This window comes from Canis aureus, chromosome 1, assembly GCF_053574225.1.
Source record: "Canis aureus isolate CA01 chromosome 1, VMU_Caureus_v.1.0, whole genome shotgun sequence".
NCBI classification, from domain to species: domain Eukaryota; kingdom Metazoa; phylum Chordata; class Mammalia; order Carnivora; family Canidae; genus Canis; species Canis aureus.
Window position 1 is genome coordinate 61,628,217 of NC_135611.1, and position 23,467 is coordinate 61,651,683.

The 23,467-nt window shown below is 37.6% G+C and overlaps 1 long non-coding RNA gene across 3 annotated transcripts in view; it reads right to left on the reverse strand.

The window, feature by feature from the left end:
* Positions 1-2,638: 2,638 nt before the first annotated feature.
* Positions 2,639-23,467, reverse strand: part of LOC144316072 (uncharacterized) — a 31,970-nt gene continuing 11,141 nt past the window's right edge. For 2 of the 3 annotated variants that reach the window (XR_013381878.1, XR_013381874.1), the window contains one exon: positions 21,441-21,664. This is a non-coding gene — a long non-coding RNA (uncharacterized LOC144316072). Of the gene's footprint in view, positions 3,001-21,440; positions 21,665-23,467 lie in introns of those variants that run through there. The other variant, XR_013381875.1, reaches the window with a different exon arrangement.

The window sequence follows — 23,467 nt, forward strand, 5'->3', positions numbered from 1 at the left end:
TTAATACTTTCACTGAAAACACTTTTCATTGAAAAAATTTAAAAGTCATTCATTTCACCAATACAAACTCATTTCTGACAATTGCTCTGTGAGAAAGGAAAGCATTGGTTTTGATAGAGATCCAGATGGCTGAAGTGAGTGTTCTCATAGGAAAGGCCTCCGGAGTATGGAGTTCTACCCCCAACCCCGGCTTTATTGAGCTATAGTTGATAAATAAAATTGCATATATTTAAATGGTACAAGATGTTAATTTCATATACGTCATCAAATGATTACTGCAATCAAGTTAATGAACACATCCATTATCTTACGTAGTTATAATAGTTGTTATCTTGTGTGTATGTGGTGAGAACACTTAAGATCTATTCTCTTAACACTTTCGAGTAGACAATACAGTGTTAGCAACTATAGTTACCATGCTGTATATTGGATCCTCAGAACTTATTCCACTTATAGGTGAAAGCCCTATCTGATCAATATCTCCCCATTGCCCCCACTCCCCAAATCCTGACAACCACAGTGCTACTCTCTGTTTCTATGAGTTTGACTTTTTTAGTTTTGACATCTAAGTGAGATCATACACTGTCTTTCTCTGGCTTATTTCTCTTAGTGTGTTAGAGTTCTTGAGTAGAGGATCAGCTGTTTCTCTTGGATTATTCAGCAGAACCTGGCCTATAGTGTGGCCTAAGTACCCTACATAGAGTATCACACTGTACCTGTGGAAGTGTTTCACAGTCAATTATGGATATCACAGCAACCCCAGTCTCAGGTCTCTATCTTCATGTCAATCCTAGGCTCATATGCAAATAATTACATCAAAAACACAACTTGCCGGGATCCCTGGGTGGCGCAGCGGTTTGGTGCCTGCCTTTGGCCCAGGGCACGATCCTGGAGACCCGGGATCGAATCCCACGTCGGGCTCCCTGCATGGAGCCTGCTTCTCCCTCTGCCTGTGTCTCTGCCTCTCTCTCTCTCTCAGTCTGTGACTATGATGAATAAATAAATAAAATTAAAAAAAAAAAAAAACACAACTTGCCTAAACTGAATTTGTATTTACTTCTCCAATCCCAGAATGTTTCTCCTTTATGCTTGTATTCCTTTGTGTTAGTGTATGATCAGTTACCTCCTTTCCCAGACTCTTGCACACATGTAATCACTCAACAAATCCTGTCAGTGTTGGAGCCAAATTCTTCAAATCCCACCTCTATCATTTACTAGCTATGTGACCCTGTGCAAGTTTCCTAACCTCTCTGAACCTCAATCCCCTTCTTTTTAAAGCAAGAATGATAACATCTGTTTCACAGGTTTAGCGTGAGGGTGGAATGAAATGAAAGAAGTAATGTGCCCTGTGTAAGGCTTAGAACATGATAAAGGCTGCATAAATGTCAGTTTCCTTCCTTTGCCCTTTCTCTCACACCATCATCATCCTTTGTTGCCTTTAAACTGATTCTTAATGAGCTCATTTAATAAATATTCATGTATCCCCTCCTGTGCTATACAAAGTGTTGTCAGCACAATTGTGACAAGATAGAGATTGTCCTTGCTCTAATGGAGGTACATTTTAATGGAGAAAACTGATGTGAAAAAAAGCAAACAAACAAATAATTATCACAAGGTAAATGATGGTAAGGATCATGCAGGAAATACATAGGAAGCTGAAATAGAGAACTGGAGCTGCGGATGAGGGCACTCTCTATCAGGGCTACTTGCACTGTGACCTGTAGAATAGTAAAATTGTAGATTTGTAGTAAAATAGTAGAATTGCCCACTCCCTGTCTGTGACAAGAAGTACAGACATTCAGAATGTGTAGAAACTTTTATAGCAACCTGACATGGCTGCAATAATCACATGGATTGAGTAGTGATTATTTAAACAGAGACCATCACACTCATGTCATAAGTAGTGTGAGGTCTGTGGAAGTCCTATGTACAATAAAACCAAGTTATAGCTTGTGATATTTTAAGGCAAGTTTTTCAACTGCAACTCAAATGTGTATAAAATCCAGAAGTCATTTCTTTCATTGAAAGGTATTTTAAATTGAACTTTATAGGATCAATGATTGGAACTGGTTACTGATGAAGGAATAATTATGAATTTTAAAACTACAATACTCTTTGTTTCATTTTGGATTAATTAAATATGGAGTTTTTTTGCACGTGCTAAATGGCTATTTTCATTCCTGTCAGCATATCTCTGAGATGTTGTCTCTACTGTGAATATAACTAAAACAAAATATAGAAGAGGTTTAAATTTATCTATTATCTTCTGCAAGTTGAACTGTCATCAATTCAACCTAGATTAAATAAATTAATGAGCAATAAACAACCTCAATCGCCATGTTAAAAACTTTAGATATTGATACATACTATTTTTAAAGTATGCAAATAGGCTTTTATTGTGGGGAGTCACTATTTCACTAATAATTCTTTGTAGTCATAATTGTAAGTCTATAAAAAATTATGAGTATAGTAGCAATTTTCTGTATATATTGACTATCTGTACATCTTTAATGAACATTTACAGTTTTAATTTTATTTTGTTATTTTTCTACATTAGATTGGTTCTTACGAAGTTAACTAAAATGTAATCTTATGTTTGGTGGATTTCATAATAAAATACTAAGACTTTATTTTGAGAGTGTTTATTTTCTATTTCATTTTTCTACTAATTTATTTTTATTGCTTTTTACAAAAGTATTAGTACAAGGTGGATTGGGAAAAAATGTAAATCTAGTCCTTGCCCCTTAAGAAGCATTCCTATAGATGGGTATAGTCAGAGAAAGCTCTTTAGGGAAGAATAATAAAAGGCTAAGAACTGCAGCCTCCGACTTCCCAAATGTCTCCAAAATTCGTGTCTTTCTATGCTGATGCTTATAGTCACCACTGTGGTTCAAACTCCAATCACCCACAACATGGACATCAGTAAAAACATATGCTCCTGGGGAAATTCTTCCTTTCCTTCTTCCTCCTCACATCTTCTATATCTCTTCTGTATCCACTCTGAAAAACAAAAACAAAAACAAACCAGAAAATCATACACAGACCTATTTCTCTCTAAAATTCTGGAATGGTTGTCATTGTACCACCTTCCGGATGTTTCTTACAGGCTGCCTTAATTTGTCGAGTTTTTAATATGTATGTGTTTTTATATACCCACGTATATTTGTGTGTGTGTGTGTGTGTCAATAGAAAGACTACATATTACCATCTCCTAAACTAAATTGTAAATTCTGTACAGGTATGGCTTATATCTTATACTCTGCCTCCAAAGGGGTCAGTGTACTGCCTTATACATAGCAGGTATTTCATAATTGTTTGTTGTTGATGGCAATGCCATAATAAATCTAACAATGGATTCTTTCATTTATTCTCTTTTTCTGTCTCACTCTCTATACAAGAAAGTCAATAGAACTTTATTAAGGCTTATACTACTTTTTTAGAGAAGAAGCTTTGGGAACTCAATTATTGATTCACCAAACCACAGGATGTCTGGGCAGAGAGAAGACCACAGTGGTCTGGTGGGTGAGCTTGCATGGACATGTGTACCCCGGGACCCTCTAGATATACCATTTACCCCATGTGACCTTTCACCAACTCATTGCTCACTTCATCAGCAGTGAAGCAAAATCTTTGCTTTTACTAGTTTCTGAGCCTTTAAAAGGAATGCAATGGACATCCCCCAGCACCCCCTGCTTATTTAACAATTACAGTCTTATAGAGACATCCAATTAAAAAATGTAAATAGCAACGAGAAAAAGTGTGCACTATGCTTGCAGGGTGAATCTTGGCTCGGAACTGGAGACCAAGTGAACCGTTTGTTTTGAAAACCAGAGTTTACAATTCTCTCACTAATGTAAGTATTTCGGAGTAGGCCATTTGAATGCTCATTCACAACTTTATCTGAAACTTAACAACTGTGTTTTTGTCTCTTAGAAAATATCTTATGCTTGAAAGAAAACTGCTAAATTTCTTTTTAACTGTGAAATAACTACCCTCAAAAATAAAGGAAATAATTCATAAGTCTAGAAATAATATTAGATTAGGAATAAAGATCCAAACTGCAATGATATAATGTTTAAAATGCAATTTTAACATAATTTGAAAATAGCTTAATATTTTTCTGGTGGAATGAGGTTCTCAGAAGGAGACTTTCAGGAGTTGTGCATAGTGACTGGTTTGGGTTCATTAAATTCCAGAAACAACTCCCAGGGCTGATTTTCAACATCTTTCAAATTCCTTAGATCACTCTTCTATATGTTGAATTCAAAGCAGTTTGCAAGAAGAAAACTCTCAGGCAGAGACATGGAAGGAGGAGATAAGCGTTGGGTTGCAAATGCTTTTCAGTCAATCAAACCCAAACCAGGTTCCCTTAATTTTTCAAACCTTGTATATTTTAAGGAAATTTAATCCACATGTGTCTTATTCACTTACAATGAAATCATGGAATTTTAAAAAACAGCTGTTTAATGTCAAAAAAGCCATTTTGATATTTTTGCTTCCTCCAGTCAAAACCAGAGCTGCACTTCTCCATCAGAAATTGATTTCAGCATCAAAGACTGGAATTCAATTTGAAACTCTAAACCTGTTCTTCTGAGGTGAACGTTTAAAATCCATCAAAAAAGTTGTCCCTCAGAGAATTCATAAGCTAGGGACAGATTTTGCTCATTTTAAGTGCTCAACAATAGGATCTGGGACTTTTATTTGGGGACATTTGAAATGTCAAAAATCTTCTGTTTTTCAAAAGGTAATAGGGTCAAGGAAAAACTGGTGTTGTTATAAGAATTTTCCATTCTGAGCGATCAGGTCAGTTCACCAAATATTAATTAAGCGGTATACTATGTTTTCTCCAGAGAAACAAAACCAATAGGTTATGTGTGATTATATATAAATAAATTTATCAGAAGCAATTGGCTCACACAATTAGGGAGGCTAAGAAGTCCCAGGATATGCAGTTCACAAGCTGGGGACTCAGGAAAGCCAATCTGTAGCTCCAATCTGAGTCTGAAGGCCTGAGAACCACGTGAGCTGATGGTGTAGTTCCAGGCTCACATGTAGAGCTGATGTTTCAGTCAAGGCTGAAGGCTGATAAAGCCCAATGCCCCAGCTCAAATGGTCAGACAGGATGAGACCCTTCTAGTGAACATTTTTATCCTGGTCATGTCTTCAACTGATGAGATGAGACCTACATTAGGGAGGGCAATCTGCTTTATTCAGTTTATGGATTCAGATATTAATGTTATCCAGAAACACGCTCACAGATAATGATGGCGGCCAAATGGCGGCATACGCTGTGACACTGTCAAGTTGACATTAACCACCAAAAATATGTCTAGCACAGCATTAGTCATCGGAAATGCTATGCTAACAACGTGTGCTTTGTCCTTGAAAAGTTTGTAGTCTAGAAAAGAGAGCCAAGCATGTAAACACAAAATTCCAATGCAAGGTCATAAATGCAATAAAGGGTAGGGTAAGAGGGCTTAATTCCATCGAACTTTGAGGAGGAGAGTTAGGTGCCTAATGAGAGAAAAATAAAAAAATAAAAACTTGTTTTTTTTTCCCTTTATACTACTGCTGTATGATTCAAGTAATACGATAATGATAGTCTTTATCTATTAAGCCAGTAATCTGTGCCTGGTAGAGTATTCAGCAATTTATCTTGAATCCTTAGAGCCTGGGGGAGTTGTTGCTACCATCATTTTACCTTTGAACAAAATGAGGTCAGGAAGATTCAATGGCTTTTTCTGGTTTCCCTGGTGGGATTCAAATCCAGGGTCACTTGGGTGATTCAGAAGTTGACGTTCTTTTCACAGTTTTACATAGAATGTTTACAATGAGATTTGTAAGTTTACCTTTTTTCAACATAGTAAAATCTCATTGTGATTCTATTTTTCCATTTCAGTTGAATTTGAAAGATACTACATCAATAAAAAGTGTTCTGAACTTGGAGCACAGAAGGGACAATCTGAAAGAATGCTAGCTCTGTTGAGAGGGAGAGTGATTGCTCTTCTACTAGTATAGGCATCATGGTAGATTTCCTGAAGGGAAGAATGAAAGTAGTGTAAAGAATAGCAATGGAAACAGCAAGATTCCCCACTAGAAAATGCACGTGTAAGCATCAGCCATCAGTGAGAAGATGGTCTCTCCAATAAAAAGACAGAAGCGAGCTCCGAAGGAAATTTTTAAAAAGGAGTCCAATCATACTGAATATGCATGGTGGTGTCAAACACTTGTTGTGGTTTACAGAAAAATCTGATTCCACTCTTGCTCTTTTTCTACTTTAGATTCTTGAGGTCTCCCCTATTAAAACTTTACTCCTGCTGACTACTCCATTTCTCTCCTTCCCTCTTCGTCATTCAGTCACTACTTGTGCTCTCCTTAAGGCTGCATAAAAGAGGTCTTTTTCCATCATCTATAACAAGGAAGGCAACCCATTCTGGCATTTTATTTTTTTAAAAAAAGATTTTACTTATTTATTTGAGAGAGAGAGACAGAGAGCAGGAGAGGGAGGAGGGCCAGAGGGAGAAGCAGACTTCCCGCTGATATGGGGCTCGATCTGGGAACTCCAAGATCATGACCTAAGCTGAAGGCAGTGCCTTAACTGACTGAGCCATCTAGGTGTCCTTCTAGCATTTTACTTTTGAAAACAAGCAAAGCAAAACAAAAATAACGTGTCACACCCTCTTGGACACAATCTAAACTCACGTTCACTCGTTTGTGAATACATGTGAATATATGCCTACCTACAGAAAAGTCTATTTTATGACAGGAGAAAAAAGGTAAAGCATAATCAACAATTGGAGGAAAATGAATAGGTGACGTGTGAAGTTCTAGGCTAATGAGGAAAAAATGTGAATAGGAGTGTGAAAAAAATGTGCTGGATGGTAAGGGTGGGTGTATGAAATCTGAGTTGGTGTCAACAACACACACATCCAGCCGCTAACTGCTTAAGTGAAGACTTACAAACCAATGGCCATGACTTCTAACTAATCCACTCTTGATAACATTGCCAAGGTTTTTCTTTTCTTTTCAAGCCTTGAAGCACGTGAAATAATAGCACGAAAGTCTTCTGTTCTGTCAGCTGGTGGAGACTTTGAGATTTCCCATTGCAAAGTGGAAATCATGGGTTTTGAATTTGGGCTCAAATCTCAGCTTTCTCCCTTCCTGGGGATTTCTCCACATTTCAGTTACCTCATTAATTATTATTGCTTTGAGAATGGGTGGCTAATAATGCCTGCCTCATGAGAGTTTTCTGAGAAGCAGAGCATCTTACACAAACAGCTAAATAGACAAAAACCTGGCACATAGAAATACTCAACAAAAAGCAGCTGGGAGTCGCTATTATTTTTACAGTGGTCAATACTAGGGTATGAGAGAACTTTATGAAATGACTCAGCAGGGCTTACATTTATATTTTTACTATACAAAAAAAAAAAAAGAACACAGAAAGAACAAGGTGGAAGTGCTTCCTTGCTAGGAGGTAATTTATGATGGTCTCAAACACTATGTCTGCTATGCTCTGGTCTGTGAAGAATAATCTTTTTTTTTTTTTCTTTTCAAAAATATCCCTTAAACGCTAACAGTGCTCTTCTTTTCTTATGCACAGATATCAATGGGAAATTCATACTTAGAAAAACTGGCTCCTTTGTGTTACCAAGAGTCAAACTTTTGACTCCAGTAAATGAGTGCTTGGAGGATGACCTTACATTTATGAAGGCAGAGAGAGGAAGATAAGAAATTTAATTATAAAAATAACCTATTTTCAGGTTCCTACATGCATTAGCATAATACATGTAACTCACCTTCTAGAATATTTCATGTCAATAGTATCACTATTATGAAATTAATTCCTATGTGATCCGTCTTATTTGCAAGGTTATTGTGAAGCCTTAGATACACTCAACATTTCTGAGCATTAGTTTTGTATCTGAAACTTGGGATTAGTTAGATCTATTTCAGTGTTATTGTGGATATTAAATAAAATAATAATTATTAGGGGCACCAGGGTGGCTCAGTCAGTTAAGCATCTGCCTTTGGCTCAGGTCATGACCTCAAGGTCCTGAGATTGAGCCCTACATTGGACTCCCAGCTCAGTGGGGAGTCTGCTTCTCCCTCTCCTCTGCCCCTCTCCCTGAACATGCTCTCTTTCCCTCTCTCTCAAATAAATAAATAAAATCTTAAAAAACTAATTATCAAAATATTAAGCATATTGTTTGAGATGTAGTAAGCAATGCCCCTAAGTGTTAGAAAATGCCCCTAAGTGTTAGAAAATGACTCGTAAAGGCCTAATGTCCTGTTGCCTTGCCTTGCCTTGTTTCTAATTCATCAGATTGTCAAGGATATAATTTAGTAGAAACATTTAATGCTTTATCTCCATTATGTTCAAATCACATAGTCAGATCTCTTTAATAACTTTCCATAAGGTATCTTTCTTTACTTATCTGGGAGATAACCCTAGATCCTGATTCTTTTTAAAGATTTTATTTATTTATTCATGAGAGACACAAAGAAGAGGAAGAGACATAGGCAGAGGGAGAAGCAGGTTCCCTGCAGGGAGCCTGATGTAAGACTTGATCTCAGGAGCCCATGATCACAACCTGAGCCAAAGGCAGACGCTCAACCATTGAGCCACCCTGGTTCCCCTAGATCCTGCTTTTATTTTTTTTTATTTTTATTTTTTTTAAATTTTTATTTATTTATGATAGTCACACAGAGAGAAAGAGAGAGAGGCAGAAACACAGGCAGAGGGAGAAGCAGGCTCCATGCACCGGGAGCCCGACGTGGGATTCGATCCCGGGTCTCCAGGATCGTGCCCTGGGCCAAAGGCAGGCGCCAAACCACTGCGCCACCCAGGGATCCCAGATCCTGCTTTTAATTTAAGAGTCCTTACAATTGAAAATAGATGAATTTTGAGGGGGAAATTATGATTAAAGAGAAATTAATGTGAGAAAGAAAATGAGGGATTTTATTTATAAAGAAAACATAGTAAATATAGATCATTTTAGACTCTGAATTATCAATATAAAGATGAGTGTTTGCCGGCAACAAATACCTTAACAGTGCATAAAGGAAAGAGAAAATTTCCTTTTTTCATCACACGTGAAAAGCTAAAGTTCTTGCCACTAATTATCAGTCTCCTGATAATTAGAATCATAGGATGAAACTGGGTTGAAACCAAGGACGTATCCTACCCTGGGATATTAGACTTTTTCTTCACTCCTCCTCTCTTGATTATTGCAATAAGATGCTGTGTTCTATCCCACCATGGAAAGGAAGGTGGGGCACGGATGTGATGGGAAGAATTTATTTAAAAAAGATAAGCTGGGGCAGCCCGGGTGGCTCAGCAGTTTAGCATCACCTTCAGCCCAGGGCGTGATCCTGGAGACCCAGGATCGAGTCCCACCTCAGGCTCCCTGTATGGAGCCTGCTTCTCCCTCTGCCTGTGGCTCTGCCCCCCTCTGTCTCTGTGTCTCTCATGAATAAATAAATAAAATCTTAAAAAAAGAGGAAAAAGATAATCTGTTGGGAATTCTGGGTTAGTATCCCAGTAGATGAAAAAAAGCATTAAAATCATTTGTGCTGGCATGAATATAGTTTGAAAAACTATAAATTAATTACCAGGTGGGTTCTGATCATTAGAAAGCATTGAGTAAACATCTGTGTGTGGCACTGTACAGAAAAATCAAAAACAAAACCCAAAAAACTAAACAAAAATATCCTGCTACCTGTATATAATTCTGGACTGTTTTTATAAAGACATTGATAAATGTAGTAAGTTCCCAAAAGTCTACCAGTTCGGGTGCGCCTAGGGTGTGAAGGGGACCCAGGAAGTTCGTGACCCATACCCTTTAAAGTGAGGAGAACTACAGGTGTCCAGAATGGCTGCCAGTTAGGGACTCTGGTGCCAAACAAAAGCATTCTGGCAGAAACAACTGCTGGGGAAGAGCAGTTGGGGCTCTTTTCTAATCCATGTCTGAGAGGGCAGATGACAGGCACCTCCTTTGACACGATGGGAGAAGCAGAGTCCAGGGTGTTTAACATTCATTAGGCGCCAGATACTGAACAGATCATGTACAAGAAGTAGATTTATCCACGTGAATGGAGTAAGTAATGTCTTAAACAGGCTACATAATTTGAAACATGTTGAAGACAGTTTCAAAAAGACCGTCCAATTTAATAAATGTCAACCAAAAAAGGAGCATCGTTAAATGGGGGAGGGGCCAGAAAGAAGATAGAAGTTTCTTTGTGTTCCTATGTTTCTCCAGGGTCACACAAAAGTAATCTTTTGAAGGCATGCAATGTAACTTTTTCCTGTGACTTCTTCAACTGAGATGTAAAATGATCTTCAGGGAGTCTCAAAGTAGAGAATTAGGTACTAAAATAAAGCGGCTTCCTGTGGCTGTTTGCATCCAGCTTTATAGCATAACTTGCATTATGACCCTCATAAAGACCACTCCAGAGAAGAGGTCCTTGTTAAGAAACCTGCTTGCATATTTATCTTTCAAATAGGTAAATTGTCAGACTGTTCTTGGATACACTTATTCCATGATGGAGGAAGAAAATCTTGAATCATTTCTTTTTGTAGAGAGATGTTTTTAAGCTGACTGAAAGGATTGTTCTATCTTTGCAAAGGTAATAGTTTTGCAAATAACTCTAAAATGCCTTTTTTAAAAGATTGTTTGAGAGCAAGAGAGAAAGAGAGCACAAGGTGGGGGAGAAGCAAACCCCTGCTGAGCAGGGAGCCTGCTGCGGGGCTCGACCCCAGGGTCCTGGGGTCATGACCTGAGCTGAAGGGAGGTGCTTAACTGACTGAGCGTCCCAGGCGCCCCTAAACCTACTTTTCCACTGCTGCCACTCATCATTATATGCAGAATGACACCATTTGATTCTGTACTGCTTCTTAGATTGGGAAATGGAAGGTTCAAGTTCATTTCGGTTCTAAGATGTCATAACTCTAATAGCCTTGATAATTGTTTCCTAAGAGTGAGTCAGTTGAAAATTTTGAAGACCAAGTCAGTAAAATTGTTTATGTGATTAGCAGCGACCTTAGCTGCAAGATGTGAAATGCTGATTTCTCAACAGAAAGAGCCTCCACGTGCCTGCCAGTGCCACAAGCCCTTCTGAGAAGAGTGGCTAATGCAGGACGACATTACGTGTAGACAGCTCCTTGGTAGCATGCTTACCCATAAGTGTGGCAGGTGTCTTACTTGCGCTTAGAAGTGTCCCAGAAGTTGAGCTGGTTCAGTAGGTATGGGGCAAATCCTTGGTGGTGACTCTCTGACCCGGTCAACCCTGTCAGCCCCACCTCTGACCTGCTAAGTCAGAGACTGAATCAGCAATATGTGTGTTAACAAGCACTGCGGGTGATTCCCATACATGCTGGAGTACGAGAACCACTGCTCTAGACTCTGAAGCACAGAGGAGGGGCATTTAATTCACCCTTGCAATTGGCAAAGGCTGCTGGAATGACGAGTCATGACCTTGGATAGAAATACATCAGGGGAAGAACTTGGCGTGAGCGTTCAACAGAGTGAACAGTTTAAGAAAAAGTATAGAGGCACTTACTCCATCAAAGGTGTCGTTCGGAAGACGGCATAGACAATGTGGACATGCAGGAATAATGATGGGAAAGAGGGAAAGCTGTAGGCCAATTTGTTGTAGACCTTGTGTGTCACGCAAAGTCTTAACATGTTTAATGAGCTACTGAAAGTAACGTGGATAGTTTAAAGACACCAGATATGTTGTAAAGCACACATAAGATGTGGTAGGGCTATAAAATAGAGAATGGACTCAGTAGTTCCTTATGAGGTATAATTACCAGGCTTTGGTGCTTGATTGAAAAAAACAGAGAGAATAATAGGATGACTAGCAGCTTTCTAGGATGGGTGACAGGAGGGTGGTGTTGTCACCACATGAGATGTGAGGTGCAGGAGGAGAATGTGTGTGCGTGCATCCGGGCATGCTGAATTTGATTTGCTATGGAACAAGCTTGAGGAGGCTGATATTCGGTAGGAGATCCAATATTTATCTCTGCAGTTCTAAAAAGAGAACAGTCTTGAGGTTGAACAGTGTATTGAGTCATCGAAACCATGAAAATAGATGAAATTCCTCAGGGGTACCATGTGAAGTTATAGTTTTGTTTTCCTTAACCATTAGTAATAACCTCTTAATAATCTGATAGAACTATTGATCCTCTTCTCAGGGAAATTCATTTACAGGTAAAACTCTGGATATAATCTCTGTATTCATGGACCGCCTCCACTCCCCGCTGAAGCTCCTTTTCACTTGTCTAGAGAATCCAAGGGAAGAATGCTTGATGTAAAGTTCCAGTTGCCCTAGAAGTGGTGACAAAAATCATGGCAGCTCGTAGGGTGTGTGGTAAGTGCTTAGTATATGTTAGGTCACAATAATAAAATAAGTGTTTATTTATTCAATTCTCCAAAAACCAAAGTAAATCCTCTCATTTTAATTTCTCTCCTCTCCGTTTTCATCTTCCTTTGCTCTTCACAATACACCCTTGCTCCTGTAGGAGAAGCAAACCAAGTAAAGTCCTTCTGTCCACACAAACCAAATCCCTGGCTTTGTTTCTTATGTATTTGAATCAGGGACTTGTATCGTCTGGTACATTATTTCCCGCAGAATACTGGTTTTGAATCCAGACTTTATAATTAGGTATCTTAACTTCTGAAACCCAGTTTTCTCATCTGTGAAAAGGGTGAATGATTTCTCTTGCAGAATAGCCTCAGGTTTAAATAATTCAAGTATTGCAGAAACATTAATCAGAAAACTCTGTACTCTTCCCCAAGATCTTGATCAAGGCTGGGTCTGAGGGAAGGGTCCATAAGGAATGATTAAACATTATTAGGTTGCCTAACCATCCCAGGACTTTTAACTAGATGGAGGAAAAAAAAATATTTACTAGCTTTCTTCTCAGAGAACATACTTGTCTGTGGTTGGGAGGAAATACTTTGATAAGCTGCATGGAGTGTGAGGTGAGATGCCTCCTTCCCCCAAGGAGTATTTTGAGTAAAAACAGATGGTCATTAAACTGACTCCCTGGGAGGGTTGGTTCAATTTAAAAGGGAGCTTTAATTTGTTGTGTAGGTTGTGTAGAACTGAGCTATGCCCCATCACTGACTTTAACTTTAAGCCATGTGGCTCACAGCTTCTCCTCTAAGTAAATGCTAAATAAATATTATTTTTAATATTGAGTTAATATTGTGCAAATTAGTGAGCACCCTGCATCCTTGGGTGTTTGTTCCCAGTCTTGATATGGCTAAAATATTAGGGTGAAGTTAGTCACCGGGGTGTAATTGGGTTCTTCTGAAATGGTGCAATTGATATGTCATGCTTCACTGAACTAGATTTCTAGAGCTAGGGCTTGCTCTGATTTTACTTTGAATCTTAGCAGAATTGACACCATGTTCCTAGCAAAAGTTATGAGTCTGAGGAAGCCTGTGGGGGCTGACACAAGTCAAGAGCATATTTAGGTGTGTGAAGTCAGCCCTATCTGTAGTAATTCATTCTGGTTTTTATACTTCTGGGGAAACTTTTTTTTGCAGAGAAGAAAGGTTCAAGTGTAAACTGTTTGGAAACCCACTTGAAAATTTGTGAGGTTTACACAGTTGCAGAACAAATAAAACCATAACGTGTTTCTTAATTTACATCATTGATTTCGCGTAAACTTTAGTCTTAGAGGATTTTTGAAAGTTATTCCCCCTAGGAATAATTCCTTTCCGGCCCTCCTCACCACCCACACACCCCACCTAGTCTAGTTTCCTTTTATTTTTATTTATTTATGATAGTCACAGAGAGAGAGAGAGAGGCAGAGACACAGGCAGAGGGAAAAGCAGGCTCCACGCACCGGGAGCCCGACGTGGGATTCGATCCCGGGTCTCCAGGATCGCGCCCTGGGCCAAAGGCAGGCGCCAAACCGCTGCGCTACCCAGGGATCCCTAGTTTCCTTTTCAATAAGTTAAATCCAACAGCTCCACCTCTACTTTATAGCTGATGTGGCAAATGTACAAAACTGCAAAGTAAAATGTTATGGCTTTCATTTTTAAACAGGAGGACTAACACTTTTACTGATTACTTTCGTGTCAATCTGTCCATCTACTCTTCTGACAAAACCGCATTTCGAGTAAGTCCAATCCTTTTGCTGTGATGGACGGGATGCAGGACTTAACTATATAGTCTGTGTGGAAGATGGATTTCACAGTGAAATGCACCCAGTGATGGGGAGGAGCTTACATTTTAGGAAGTCCAAAGGGTGTTCAAAAATAAAATATTTCTTGATTCTTAAAATGAAGATGAATATGTTTAAATTTTGGGAAGAGAATATGGATAGGTTTCCAAAACAGGAGATTTCTTATTATAGATTCACTGCAAAGGTGACAAACCACTTGGTGGAAAATGGAGCTTAAATCTTTGGCGATTAGAACATCATCTCAGGGAAAATCTACTCTGAAATGTGTACTATTAAACCCTCTCACAAATCACTGTAAAGATGAGCACTTGAAGGAAGATAAGACAAATTGTAATATATTGCTTATAAATTTACTACACTCTTACCCTTCAAAGTACCTTGAATCAACTTTAGAACTGATTTTGGATCAGAGCCTATGGAAAGATGTACCATGGGCCAACGTGTTCTCCTTTTAATTAGGGAAGACATAATTTAGGGAAATAAAGGTGAATCTTAGAAGCTCTGTTTAATGGTTATTGGTCACAAATTTCCCTTCTCTTTTTTTTTTAATTAAAATTAGGCAATGATAAAAAAAGAAACCACTCTGTAGTACAGATTAATTCCCCTAAATTGATCTCCTTTTTTATTTAATACAAGTTACCAGAGGAACTGAATAAAAGGAAGAACTTTCTTAAATTTCCAAGGGTACATGAATGGGAGGTCTCGGTAAGAGAGGTCATGGGGGAAGAGCAATGGCCAGCAGCAGTGAAGGAGGGATTGTAATATGGGAAAATATAAAGAACAAAGAGAAAAATGGAAAAGTACTGTTGTTGTTAATCAACTTATAAGCATTGGTGAACTTTTCTGTAGTACCATACATACACACATGCACATATGCACGCATGTACTGCACAACCGAACCACCCAGTGGTTTCCATTAACCCTGGAAGTTAGAACCATAGCTAATCTGCAATGTATGCACATGGAATCAGAAAGGCTAATGGGTTCCATAGTCATCAGCCACCCTCCTGCTTTGGATCACAGACCAGGGGGCATGGTCAAAACATGTGAAATAAATGCATAGATTACATAATGCAGCTTTAAATTGTAGTTCATTTTAAACAGACCACTGTTATTTAGTAAAATTGTGTGTGTGTGTGTGTGTGTGTGTGCTTGTGTTTGGTGTCTGAGGGCATGTGGTTTGAGGAAGTATGATTTATGTGATCTGAGAAAACCCTTACAAATGAATTCCATCCCTCCCTATCAAGGAAATACCCTGATTGTGGTAACTACCTGCTTTAGCTGTATTGCATTACTGGTCTCTGATCAGAATCTCTGTATTGCTTGTCTTTAATGCTAGAGTAGTAAATAATAACAGGAAGCCATTAAAATAAATGTTTATAGTTAAATCTTTGTTGGTCACTGAATAAGGGTTTTGGTTGTGCTATATGGAAATAATTGTTTCTATAGAACACTTTCAGTATGATTGCAGTCTTTATGAGACCTGCTTTACTACATGTAGTCTTTTGTTCTATCACAATAGCACGAAATGTCAAGGAAGTGTGCGGAAAGCACCTGGTTCTCCATTTCTCATTTGCACTTTCTCTTATAAAAACGTATCAGTGCTAGGCATAGTCAGGAAAATGTCTGAGTAAAAAGGCGTAGACTTAAAGCTCCAAGGGAATCAGTATAGTAACTAGACAAAAACATGGGTCAAATAGGTTTAAGGAACACTGAGGCATAAATATCAGAAAATAGCAAGCTTCAGGCTGTTGGAAAAGTTTCTTTCTTTTTTTTTTTTTTTAAGTTACTGTATAAATAAAAGTTTTTAAAGTTACTGTCAAAATAAAACTAAATTTGCCCTGTTCCTTGGTTTCAATGACAGTAAAACAAAAAGGCATTTACTGGATTTGCCTTAGTGGCTACATTGTGTTTCAGGATGTAGAGTCTTCCAAAACACAGTATGCCTAACTTCTTCAGAGTTTTGGATACTATAGATTAGTCTTCAGAAAATTTATTATATGATGTCAATTTCACAAAAGTGTATTTTTAATAAATACTAACTTCAATAGTTATATACAAAAGATTTAAGTATGCTAATTTTATATTATAAATACAACCATCAATTTTACATATCTTCAGATGCATACCTAATATGTTTGTAAATGTCCAATTTCCTTTATGAATGAACATGGTGTATTCTAGAAGGGTTCCTATAGATTTATCATTTCGAGTTTAGGATGTATTTTTCCATAGATGAAATTTTATGATTGCTAGTTGACTCAAATATTAGTACACTGAATCTTACTTGATCTAAAATGCCCATGAAGAGGAATATTAATAATGCTCTTTGACCAACAGCTGCTTTATGAAAAATGCATTCCTGGTTTCAACTTAAGACGTAGGAAGATGGTTTTGTTTATTCTCTTATGACTGTGGTATCAACAACTCAAAAGTTCGGGAGGGGTGGAAGTCGGCAAACACTGAGGATGAAGAAATTCCTGTGTGTGTGTGCCATTTCTATGTGCATAACAAAAAGGAAATTGCCAGCCAAATTCCTCCTTAGGTATTCTAAATTGGAATGACTGGCATTCGCAAGTAAACTGTAAGACAATATAAAAAAATTTAAGTTGATTATTCTCAATCTCTTGCCATCCATCCACCATCCATCCATTTATTTTTTGAACTTTATATTGTTTGTATTTAGATTGTGAATCATTCGAAGAAATGTCAGTTCACCCTCGGAGTAATTTAAATTTCTTTTGACTCTTATAGTTTTGGTTTCAAGAAGGCCTAAGATGTATTTGGCAACTTCTTCCATTTAAAAAAATTTAAAAGGGGGGAAATGGATAGAAAGCTACCAAACAAAGAACCATACTGAAAATGAACTAAGTTCTAATTCAAAAATTATTCTTTCCAGCCCCTAGGATGAAGACAAATTGCAGTTAGGCATTGCAATGCAATAATTGCAAACATATTTTCTCCAAAACCTGAAAAGACTAAGTGGCTTTTCCAACAGAATATCTGATCATGAGCAGAAGCTTTCAAATGCATGTGTGACCTATGTGTCTTTATCTAATTGCTGCTTAATAGATTTTGCAGATTTACTAAAAGTCTTTTAATGAATATTTTAGATTTTCAGGAGTGAATTTTTTTTCTGAAGTTCTTGTTTGAAAATTCTTTAGATGAACCAGTACCCATGAAGCGCTGGAGAATAAAATAAATTGATATTTTAAATAAGGAAACTGGCTTTTGTATTCATGAAGTTTCCCATAGTATAGATTAATTTCTTTTTCTGGAAATTTCTTCACAATTAATTTTCCACAGTAGCACCAAACAGCATTTCCTTGATTCTCCTGCTACCTCTGCTCTGCATCTTTTTTTTTTTCTTTCTCTCTCTTTTGCCCCCATCCTCTTCCTAATTTCTCCAGGTGTTCTCCCAGCACCAATTCTCTGTTTTCAGTCTCTCTTCACTCCAACATCTTCAATTACCATCTTTACTGAGATGACTTCAGAGCTTATGTGTCTAGTTCCAGTCTCTTTTTAATTTCTTCCCGTTTGCTTAAAACTCTTCATTTAGCTCTTCCACAAGTACCATAAACCTAAGATGTTCAAAAAACAAACTCATCACGTTTTCTTTAAAAGCATCCTGACCTTTCCTGGTGATTTTCCAGATCGTTCAGAACAGCTCCATTTCCTCAGTCATCCGGTCTCTGCGAGCATCTCAGATGTCTCTTATTTTCTTTAAGTTTCTACATCAGTCACCCTACTGCCATGTCCACCCTCTCTTATTTTTTCTGCCCTACCCTGGTTTCAGGTAGTCATTAGTTCTCCCCTGGACAGAACAACAAAATGTAATTGGTACCTCTGGCTCCTGTCTCTCTCCAGTCTGAAATCCATCCAGTCTATACACTTAGAGATTCATCTTCCTGAAGTACAGTTTCAATTATGTCAATGCTCTACCAAAAATCCTTAAGAGCTGACCATTTTCTGCTCTATCAGGTACAAAACCTTCATTCCACCACTCAAGTCCATGCAAACACGGTCCTACCCACTCTTCCCTCTCACTGCCATCTGCGCCTCAGCCAAACAGGGGTGGGTAGTAGTCCTGGGACAACTGTGGTTCTCCACCTTTTTGCCTTCATCAATGTTCTTCTTTTCATGAAGACTATCTTACCTTGTCATGTGTGTCCACTTGTTAAAATTCCACTTAGTCTTCACATGTTCTAGTCATGTCCTCTAGCCAAGTGCAAGTCCTTCTGTTTCTGCTCTCTTTTCCCTCACGTTGCATTGTGTTTGTGCCATTCTACTGGGTCCAATCTTACTCTACTTTACCCGTTAGCTATTTCAGGATATGTTTATTTCAGCTTAATGCATTTTTTTGGTCACTCATATGTGAAATAAAATAAAATGCATCCATTACAGCGTAAAGTCTCTGTGGAAAGAGGGTGTTTTATTCATATTTGTCTTTGCTAGAGCACACAACAGGTCCTAGGCGGTAGTAGAGGCTTTAATTACTACTGGATTTACTGAATTGTGAAAAGAAGACACAAATGGCATTTAGTACACTGCATATTTATGTGTGAGTTTGCGCGGCAGCTATTTGAGACATCTTGAGAAACATTCCAAGATTTTACTACTCTAAGGAATATTGTCTTTCAGAATCTACAAGTCCAGATCATTCATTTCAATTTTTATTTTAATAAAGAGCAAATAAAGCTGATTTTACTATTTATGCCTGGGGCAATTTATGCTTTTGTATTCAGAAAGTTGTGAAAATACAAGATTTTTCTGGTTTTCCTTTATATATTTCTTGAATTAGATTGCTTTGCCTCATTTTCTCATCTATAAATTGGGGAATGATAATGTCTACTTCATACGGTGGTTGTGAGATTTACTTGAATTGATCCATGTAAAACACCAGGAACGATGTCTGGCATAGAGTAAGCGCTTGATAGCATTTAGCTAATATTATTATCAGTCACAAGCAAGGCTGCACCTTTCAGGAAGCACACCAGAGTGGTTGGAATGGACACATCTGGGGTCCATTCCAGATTTTCCTTGCACTCATATCTTTGTCTAAGTCCCTCTTGGATCCTGCCATGTCTGGGTAACTGGAACTAAGGTGAACTGTGCCCATCTCCCTCTTTGGCCTACCTATCACCACTTCAAGTAAATATTCATTGGTTGTGTTTAGATGGGGGACTCTAATGCCTTTCCATTTCATTGTGGGGTGAATCAGATTCCCTATCAATTGCTTATTCAAGGCTATGGTATGTTAGTTTCATAAAACGTAAGCTTCATATGAAAAAGTGGTTGAGTCTGATTTATTTATCACTGTGCCTCAGGCCATGGCACCCTGCTTTGTGTACTGTAGACACTCAAAAAACATTTGTTGAATGAATGAGTCAGTTAATGGAGTGACATGACTGAGACATGATTTGTTTTTCTGACCTTTAGAAGATACCCTACCGCCTTTTGAGAGCAATTAACCTACAGTTTTTAGTACAAACACAAATTACCCTTTGTTTTGTATTAATAGCTTCTTTGCAATATCCTGGTGAAATAATTCTATTTATTTCTCTTCACGAACTTGTAGTATATGAAATTGGGAGTAAAGTCTTGTTAATGTATAATAGTGCTGAAACATTCCATCTTACCTACATGGCAACCATCTAATAGGACTAAATAACATTAAGCAGGTGCTTACTATGTGCCAGACGCTACTCTAAATGTTTTGAAAATATAAAATATGTATTTTCCTCAGTGTAATGTGGTATCCTGGATTGAATCTTGGAATGGAAAAAAGACATTAGTGGAAAAACTGGTGAAATCTGAATAAAGTTTGGAGTTTGGTTAATTGCAATGTACCAATGTTGGTTTCTTAGGTTTTGACAAATGTACTGTGGGAATGTAAGAAAATAACTCTAGAGGAAACTGGGTGAGGTTTTACAGGAACTTTCAGTACTATCTTTTCTCTTTCTCCCTTTTTTTAAAAAAAATTTTTATTTATTTATTTGAGAGACAGAGAAAATGAGCAAGGTGGGAGGGAGGGAGAGGGAGCAGTGGACTCTTCTCCGAGCATGGAGCCCATTGCAGGGCTTGATCCCCAGGACCCTGGGATCATAACCTGAGCTGAAGGCAGATGCATAACCGACTGAGCCACACAAGTGTCCCATCTTTACTTTTCTGTATACCCAAAATTATTCCAAAATACACAATTTATTTAAAAATATGTATTAGATATGTTTTAATCCTTAAAATAAGCCTATGATACATGTACTGTAACTAACCTCATTTTAGAAGTAAGAATCTGAAATTCAGAGAGGTTATTTCTACAGGGTCAACAGCTGCTACCAGGAGTCAAATATGGGCATCTCACTCTAGGTTGTATCCTCTTATCCCGTATACTTTTCCTTATCTCTAGATTCAACCGATCAAGAAGTCAGTAGTGGATGTAAACCACAGTTCAATTGATAATCTTCTGGTGCTGGTCATTTCCTGATTTCAGAATGCTGCACAATCAACCACTACCCACTACCAAGACTGCAAATTCCAAATTGGGTGCATTTTAACTGGTTTTCATGGTTATGCCTTAAATTCATTAATCCCACACTGAAATGTTGAACTCTGTGGTCATCTGGGATTTGTGAGGAAAGCCATTGTCCTAGCTCCCTGGACTGGTTCATGTTCCACCACCACCCATCCATCCGTGTGGGGCAAGTCAGTCTAAGGATCACACTTCTGTGCCTCCTTTGTCAAACTATTTATAAAAAATACATAGTTTCTGAAAATAACTGAAAAAAACGTATTCAGAGAAAGGAAACATAGTAAAGCAAGAACACTCCAGAAAAGGTAAATAAAAAAGTCACTCATAAACTTTAAAGTCTATGACTAGAACTTTAAGCTCAGTAGTAGCTAATGTGTTCCAAATAATCTTATTGTACACAGCAGTCAAAAACCTCTTTATTCTTTAATGGGTGTTTCTAGCTGCTTTCTTACACCCTTGAAAACTTTACGTCTTGCCTGCACAGCTGCAACTATGACCACAGGCCATTTCTTTCTCTCATTATATTGCCTACCTATTTGTAACAATATCCTTTATTGTTTCCTTAACCACAAACAGCACCGTGGGAGAAAGAAACCCTTGGCCCTCTTATTTATTTCAGTATGACAGATGAAAATGTGTGGGGGAGGCGAGCCAACAGGAAGAGAACTTTTTTCTTTGATGCTACTATTTCAAAGCACATTTTACACATTTTTGTTTTGTTTTGTGCTTTAATCCAGCCAATGAATATCTACGAGATTTGCAACGTGTTGTGAAAAAACAAAATTAGGTCTTTAAAACTATGTATGAGAGTTCAAAATTGAATTTGCCTGAGAAGAGCTTATCATTTCTCCTCCAAAGATTTAGGCTATTGATTAAAACATTTGACACATTCCCACTGGACTCATTTTTCTTCTGGAAACATTTATTTTCACCTAAAAGACAGTGAAAGCAGACACTTATTGTAAGTCCTATAGTATTTTATTTCTTCCTAAGTTATATATATATATATAATATATATTTCCTGTTTTGTCATTGATTTTGATTTTGTCTCTTTTTGCACAAATTGTTTAACAATTCCTGAGCCGGGATATTTACAATTACAGTTTCCTTCTGCTAAATATGTCTAGGAAGATTTTTTTTAAATTGGAACAAAATTGTATCAGGATTCATTGGAAATAACCAAAATTGGATGTAATGTGTAAATAAAATTCAAATAGTGGCAGAACCAATTTATCTCGAGCTTAGTGTGAGATTTATTGGTGCTACTGTCAATCCTGTTACTGTCGCCCCAAGAGCCTGTAATCCCGCTCTTTCCTCAACTTTTATAGTACAGACACAAAAATCTGTGTTTTTCCTACTAAACTAGGTCTTTGGTTTCCATTGTGACCATGTCTTATATTTCTTAGTATTCTCTGTTCCCTAATTGTGGAAAGTGTCAGTATATTATGGTTGATGATACTAAACCTTCTGCTGACAGGAGCAGATTAAAAAAATAGTTTGTTTTCCTATATGTTAACTCAAGGTTGTTTAAATGTCTTACACAAAAACATGAGTAATCTGGACTTAAATTTAAAATTATTTTGTAATGATTGATAGGAACTCTAAACAATGGATAGAAAATGGCTCTAGGGCTCCTAGGAAGCTGACCTAGAGGAAAAACAGGTACCAGGGAGGAAGGATGGCTTTTTCATCAAATGCTTTCTGAGGGTATTAATGACTGTCTGCGTCAGGTTATGATGCCAGGGTAGTCATTCCTGTGGAGCTGATAAGGAACCTTTGTTTGGCAAGATAAACAGGAGTGAATCAACTAAGTGGTTTTTTTTTTTTTTTTTTTTTTTTTGTGATTCTCACATATTCCTTGAAGAGGAAAAATAATCCCAGTCTCAGGTTAAATTAAAGATAACTCTTGATAGAGCAAGGTAAAGAAGTTTCAGATTTGGGTAGAAGATGATTTCACATTCCACAGACCATCTTCACATGAGTGCAAATATCTAGAGCATATGATTGTGGATATCTGAGCCATGAGCAGAAAGTAAAAAAGGAAAGGGCATAATACATAAGGCTTTAACAACTTTATCATCAGAATAAAAGATCATTGAACTCAGTATTCGTGCCTTTCTATACACTAAGAGCTGCAGAAATATGGACTAGGAAGGATAATCTCAAATTTAGATTAGAATATTCAAGTAGTAAAAAAACCCAAAACACATAGAATTACATTTTGTGGCGTAAGGGATGGTTACATTTGCAGTCCTGTGACTGAAGGTTAGTAACTTGAGTGTGAAAAACCCTACACAGAAAAATTAGTACATATTCCAAGCATTTCATTCTAAATGTTGTAGTCATCTATTGAAAACAAAATAAATAGTTCTGTCTCTGTATTTGCCTTAAAGTGCCCACAAATGTGATACAGTATTATTCCTTATGCCACATAAAGAATATTCAAAATTTGGTTGAGTATCTAAAGAACTCCAAAACTGCATGCACTCTACACCTTAAGATGGACCTTATTGCTTTTGTTTAAAAAAAAAAAAAAAAAAAACAAAGAAAGAAAAATGCTGCTTTGTGTATATGCATAGCAGATTGCCATTATCACAGAGAGAAGAGAATGAAAACAGACCAAATCATAATCCACATTCCATACTGTTTACTTTGTTATCAAAGTAGCTGAAATGAGATACCTAGCTTGCTCATGGACATTCCCTAGGCAACATCATTCTTTATTCTAAATTTTA